Source organism: Parus major, chromosome Z (genome assembly GCF_001522545.3).
Source record: "Parus major isolate Abel chromosome Z, Parus_major1.1, whole genome shotgun sequence".
Lineage (NCBI taxonomy): Eukaryota > Metazoa > Chordata > Aves > Passeriformes > Paridae > Parus > Parus major.
The window spans coordinates 73,197,268-73,204,174 of record NC_031799.1 but is presented as its reverse complement, the minus strand read 5'-3'; positions in this window follow the sequence as shown (position 1 = coordinate 73,204,174).

Here is a 6,907-nt window from a genome sequence, read left to right as displayed (position 1 = left end):
ATTTTATATTTTATATTTTATATTTTATATTTTATATTTTATATTTTATATTTTATATTTTATATTTTATATTTTATATTTTATATTTTATTTTATTTCATTTCATTTCTCTGAGCAGGGGGAAGCAGCCTGGCCTGAGAGAAAAATACTGGTGTGAATAAATTACCCCACACAGGAGCCACAGAGTTGGAATGGAAGCAGATACATGGGGTTTTTTGGGTTTTTTTGTTCTCTCCCTTGCATTTTGTTTTCCCCCTTATCACTCTGTTCAGATTAACCAACCATCCCAAATTGTAAAGGAAACATTAGGCCTGGGGAGTAATATACTTTAAGTGTACTTTTAAAATCATATCCTAATGGTGGAGGAGATGTGTTTTTATCCACTCCTCAGTCAGGATGCATTTTTTCTTTATAATGTGTTTCTTACCACTCTGTCCAGCTTGCAGGTGCCTTTAAGAGTTTATTCCAGCGTTTTTGAGGCCAACTTTGTCCCTGCTGTTACACAAATCATTGAAACTGCCTGATCCTTGCTCAGAGTAAATGATCTGCATTAAGATTATGGGTTCAAGGTGTATTTCCTGGTTTCTTATGAGGTCCTTCCCGGATTTTCCCACTCCTGCTCAGCTTAGCTTTTACCTTCTAATACCAAACTGGAATAATAACTGGAGAGAAAACAGAATTAACAAGTTTCCACGGGGCTACCAGCGACACATAATTTGAGGAGAACATTGCACCTTCCTGACACAGCAGTGGTGGGCAGAACCAGATGAATTATCAGTGTCTGCTCCTATTTTGGCTTTTTTCTCAAGACTTTTCTTTGCGAGTGGAAGAAACCCTGAGTTCCCAGGATAAACAGGTGAGCACCAGCCAAACAAAACCTCCCTTATCGCCTTCGGATTGTGGCCTGACTGAGCAAACATCCTGGAGGGCTTTTCTGAAGCTCTCTGCCTTCTCCGACCTGCTGCCAGGGCATCTGGAGCAGGTTTGATATTGGTTTTTTGGGGAGTGGGTTTGCTCTGCTGCTGATTTTTGCATCAAGGCTTTTTACACCACATTTTTAACTTCTACAGCTTTTTACATCCTGAGCTGAGCCATGCCCTCAGAGGGACGGCTAGAGCACAGGGAAGGAGGCTTTCTTGAGGAGCAGAGATCAAAAGCATCAAGCAAGTTCCACTTTTAGTGTAAAATTTTTCCTCCTCCCAGCAGTTGCCTGCTGTGTGTGCCCCACGAGGTGCTGGGGGTGGGAGTGAGAGTGCAGCAGCAGGTGGAAAACAGAGAGCACACACTCAGGTTGGAGGTGGTGGATGGATCCCTCATGGCCTTTGAGGAGCTGGAGTGTGCCCAGGGCAGGGAACGGAGCTGGGAAGGGGCTGGAGAATTCCTGAGGGAGCTGGGAAGGGGCTGGAGAATTGCTGAGGGAGCTGGGAAGGGGCTGGAGAATTGCTGAGGGAGCTGGGAAGGGGCTGGAGAATTGCTGAGGGAGCTGGGAAGGGGCTGGAGAATTCCTGAGGGAGCTGGGAAGGGGCTGGAGAATTCCTGAGGGAGCTGGGAAGGGGCTGGAGAATTCCTGAGGGAGCTGGGAAGGGGCTCAGGCTGGAGAAAAGGAGGCTCAGGGGAATTTCTGGCTCTGCACAAGTCCCTGGCAGGAGGGGACAGCCGGGGGGATTTGGGATCTGCTCCCAGGAACAGGGACAGGAGGAGAGGGAACGGCCTCAGGCTGGGCCAGGGGAGCTCAGGGGGGACAGCAGGAGGGGATAAAAGGGCTGTGAACCATTGAAATGGGCTGCCTGAGGAAGTGATGGAATCCCTGTCACTGGAAGAGCTCAAATAGTGTGTGGATGTGGCACCTGGGGACACGGGTCAGTGCTGGGGGAGTGGCTGGGCCTGATGATCTCAGAGGGATTCTCCAGCCTGAAATAACTCGGTGATTGTCTGAAGCCAGCCTCGAGGGCCAAGAGCGGGACCCCCACTCACTCAGACCTGGCTGAGGATGAATTTAGGAGCTGAACATGATCAGAGTGCCTTCATTTCCCGTCCTGCACGGCTCCCTGGAGCACCAGGGAGGGTTTTTGCAGGCCAGCTGCCTCCTGGCTCTTCAGGGATCCCTACCATATCGCCCTGAAATCCTGTATGAACACAGCTAATTGTGAGATTTTTACAGAGTACGTGGTGGTGCTTCCCTGTGTTACTGCCCAGCCCTTCTGAAATCCTTCTGCAGAGCACCACACTCAAATTTAAAGGCATAATTCCTTGTAAATAACAAGTTTCAGCAAAGCATTTCATTGTGGAATGGGCATCTTTGTGAGGTTTCACTTCATCCTTCTGCTGCTGAGTTGCAGCTTAGACTGTTTTTAATACATCACCTGTTCCGTGGGCCATTAGAGAATTTATTATAATTTATAATTAGAGAATTATATATTATATATATCAGAGCTATATTAAACAAGCCCATTATTATAAATTATATATTATTTATTATGCATTATATGTTAAGTATAATAAACTATAGCATTATATAGCAGTAATATAGATCTCTTATATATTATATGTCTTATATAATACATAATGTATCATGTAAAATGCATAATAAGTAATACGTAACTTATTATCTGCAATATAAAATATATATGATACATAATGATATTGCATAATGTATAGTATACAGTGTCATATATAGGATTCCATTTATTACAATGCAATAGATGCAGTTTTATATTATATATATTGCCTTTTTCCTATTATGTATTACATATTAATTAATAATATATAACTAATATTACAGCATAATACTATGCATTTCTACAGCATATGTAGCTATCATATTTCTATATTAATTTTCTTTTACATTTAATTTTTAATGTACAATTTTATATAGAGTAGTAGGTAATATTCAGCATAAAATACATCATATATATCATAGTATATAATTTGTATGCCCTATATATGATGTATAGCAATGCAATATAAATGATGTTACCTGCCTTTTTCACCCACGTTTGACATTTTGAACTTCTTTTTTAACATTTGTTCCTTCAGGCTAGTTTTCCAAATATTGTCCAGTTAAGTGCTTACAGAGGTTTCGTTAAATCCCAGCTTTTGCACTTTTAGAACATTGATCCAAAATTCTTCCTCTTGCAGGAAGGAGGTGTGGGAGCAATGTGGGTGTAGGAGGGAATAAAAGTGTGAATGAGGTTGTGGTGAATAACTCTGCTGGGCCGTAGTCACTGTACAGTTATTTAATTTCCTGTGGTTTTCTTGGTTTGTTTATGAGTTTTTGTTTTTGTTTTTGTTTTTTTTTTTTTGGTTTGGTCGATCTGAATGACAATTTCTTCAGGATGGGGAAGCAGCTCTAATCCATGAAATTAAAAACAATGTGCCCAAATTACATGTGAATTGCACTCTCAGTAACCCATTTTCCTATAGGGAGCCTAATTTCTCCATGAACGAAGTCAAGGTTATGTGTTTGATGTGTTTGAAGCAAAAAATAATCTTGGAGTGATTCTGGAGGCCTTTCAATCCCGTCCCTTAAAAATTACACAACATCCACGTTCCACAGCCCATTCCTGTTTCTGCACTTCTCCATGCAGGAAGAGGGGGTGATGTTCCTGCTGTTTAATTGTGAGTTTGATCCTTGTTCTCAGAAGCCACCACGAGCTCCGTGGCTCGGTGGCACGCGGGGCGGACGGAATCTAATCCTGTACAAATATTTTAAAAGTTTTAAAAGCCACCCCTGTTCCATAAGGGCGATTCCCTGGTGGGGAGCAGAGCCTCTGAGGGCAGGAGTTAATTCAGAGCCAGGCCAGAGCAGCTGAGTTTTCCTGTCCCCCAGCACTGCTGAAATGTTGATTGATTCGGGAGCTGCTCTGGAAAGTGATGGTGTTGATGTTGGGGAAAAAAATAAAATAAAATAAAATATGGGATTACTCACTCTTGGTGAAATACACAGAGAAGGGAACCCCACAGCAAGGTCTAATCCCTGATGAGATGTCACAGAGGGGGATTGCTGAGGGGGGAAGTGTGCCTGAAGGTTTTTTTTGGGTGGATTTGTGGTGATTGTCCTTGCTTGGAGCGCGCTGGGGCTCCTCAGGGCGGAGGGAAGAGCACGGAGACCTCCTGCTCCAGGTGGAGCCTTTTTTTGGGTTAAATCACCCAAAAAACCTGCCTGGGGACACTCTGCACCCTGGGTACACTCCGAAAAACTGCTGGGAACCAGCAGGGGAGTGATTTGGGCAAGAATTAACTGGAAACTTTTCCACCCACCACTTGGTCAATATCAACACAATTTGCTCCTTTTCTGCTTTAACGCCACAGCAGTGCCCCAGATCTCACCGTGGTGGCATCAGAGAGGAGCAGAAATGCAATTATCCTGGAGAAAATTCAGATTTAATCTTCACAAGGCACACTTTCTGTGTTAAAAAGATGTTAGTGTTAATGAAAAAAAATAAAATCCTTAGTGTGCTGGAGACACCTGGCCTGCACTCTTCAATAAAAAAATGCTCTTTCATGAAAACAATGCTGTTTTCAGAGTTCAAAATAATTTTTATTCCTAATAAAAAGTTAAGTTTCATTTATAATGACCTACTGCAAGGAAGCATTAATAATTTTTGCCGTAATTTTAAGCCAAAAATATGTGTGGAAATTAAAAGGGATTAGAATGTAATTTTTAATATTGAATCAGAATTTATAATTCAAGTTTCAGCGGAAATGTGAAAAAATTTTCAAAAGGCCAATGCTTTGCAGCAGAAGGATATGTTCTGCTGCAAAAAAATTAAATTATTTCAATTTTTTTCATTAAAAAAAAGCAAATACAAACCTTCCCTTGCACACATACTGGGAAATATTATCCCTAAGGTCTGGCTTTTTGGTGTATTGTTGTCCCCGGGCAGAAAAATCAACCATAATCAACTTTGCCATAAGCAAACTGTAGCATCTTTCAATTCTTAGTTATTTCTGCATTGTTTTAGGATTGTGCCTGGAAATATTTCTATTTCTCAAAATGTTACATACAGAAAATCAGAAGAAATCCTGCCTAAATTTCTAACATTTCTCTGGTTTTGCAGTGATTCCATTTCTTAAATTTTAAGCATTTAAGTCTTGAACCCAGGACTGGGGGACACTGCTGGTGAAATGAGTGAGTTTTTGTTGATTTCCTCGCTGCAGGGCTTATCCGAGGTGAGAACTCAACTTCATTTAGTGTTGGACACCTCCTCTCCCTGCTGTTTATTGTTTGTTTGTTTGTGGTGTTTTGGTTTTCATCTAATTTCTTTATTTATGCATTTATTGACAGCCTCAGACTGGAACTCCCTGCATCTTTTATCTCCTCTTTTGGAAACACCTTCACAGTAGGAAACTCCCAAGCCCAGTGGTTTTCAACATGGGCTTTTTTAATAATTAATATAATTAATTTCAGAATTATCCATGTTTTAAGCCTGGATAATTGTGCTGAGTGAGAAAAGTCACAGGTGGGAATATGCTGTGTCTCTTTTATGCTGGAGATGAGGGGCTTCTGAAAGTGGAGGGGGAAAAAACTCAAAGTGACAGAAACAGAGTATTTATCTATTTTCCTTTCAAAGTGCCTCCTGATATTTCAGGGGAAGCAGAATGACTCTGCTGCATTTATGGGTTTAATGTGGCAGTTTCCACCTGAATGAGCTTTTCTCAATAGGAAATACAAATAAATCATGTTAACCCAGCCTGTCCCTCTCTTCTCCTGACAAGATCTTTTGTTGCCCGAGATGAATTTACATCTGCAGCAGGTTTATGTGAAAAGTCAATATTAGCAGTTTCAGTGAGAAAAAAAGGGAAAAGATCTTGGTTGTGTAAGTTAACTGGCTACCCCAGCTATTTTATTGGCTCTTCTCTGCAAATGTTGCCTCAGTTATAACCCAAGGGCAGCACACCCACCAGTAAAAGCACATTCACTGTATCCTATCTATGCCTGCACATGGAATTCCTCGGGGATTTCTTCAAGAGGCAATGAAGAACTGGCAAACTCCACATTTCAAACTGTTTGGTCCATGCAGAATGTAAACAGGTGAGGCACTGATCCATTTGCAGGGTTCCAAAAGCGATCCAGCTGATCCCTTGACTCATCTCCTTCAGACAATTTGTGCTGTATCCCATTTGTGGTATTGTGAAGTTCTAGAAGAATGGGTTATTGAAACTCTTGAAACTGTTTTTTAATCACATCTTATTCTGTCAGCAGACTGCCTATTTCAGTCGGCTTCTGCACATTTCAGTTCCATCATTGTTCCCAGAGCTCAAGTGGAAAAAAGCCAGGGATGGCTGAGAAACATGAAAGGAAAATATGAGCAAAATAATCATCCCAAGCCAAGTGTTGGTGGGAGGTGCCACACATAATGGGGTAAGCCCACGTTCCTGCAATAAAACAATCACATGATAGAGGATAAAGAGGAGTCACAAATAATAGTGGGAAAGCCTTCTGCAAAGAGCTTCAAGAACAAATGTAATTACCAAAGGAGTTGTTAATTGCGGAGAAAAGCACTTTGACCAGCCTTTCCTATGGTTTAGAGTGTTTACCAGCGGTGCAACTCATCAAGCCAGTGGGAACCAAAGGCTTTAAAAGTGTCAAGGAGCCTCTGTGTGTGCCCCCAGGGGCATTTTGGTGGTGCTGAAGGACCCTCCTAATTCACCCAAGCCTGATTCATCTTGTGCCTGGAGCAGTGTGTGATGTGACCTTGCCAGGCTGTGCTGCCAGCCATTGACACATGTATATAAAATATACCTGTAAAAAAAACGCCTCTTTTCTGTCTGAAGCTGCCTCTCCTCAGGGTCCAGCTGGTGTTTCCTCCCTGTTCCCAGCATCATCATCCATGTGGTCTGGTGGAAGGTGGCAAGGGGTGGAACAAGGGCAGATTAGGGGTCACTTCCAACCCAGCCCACTTCT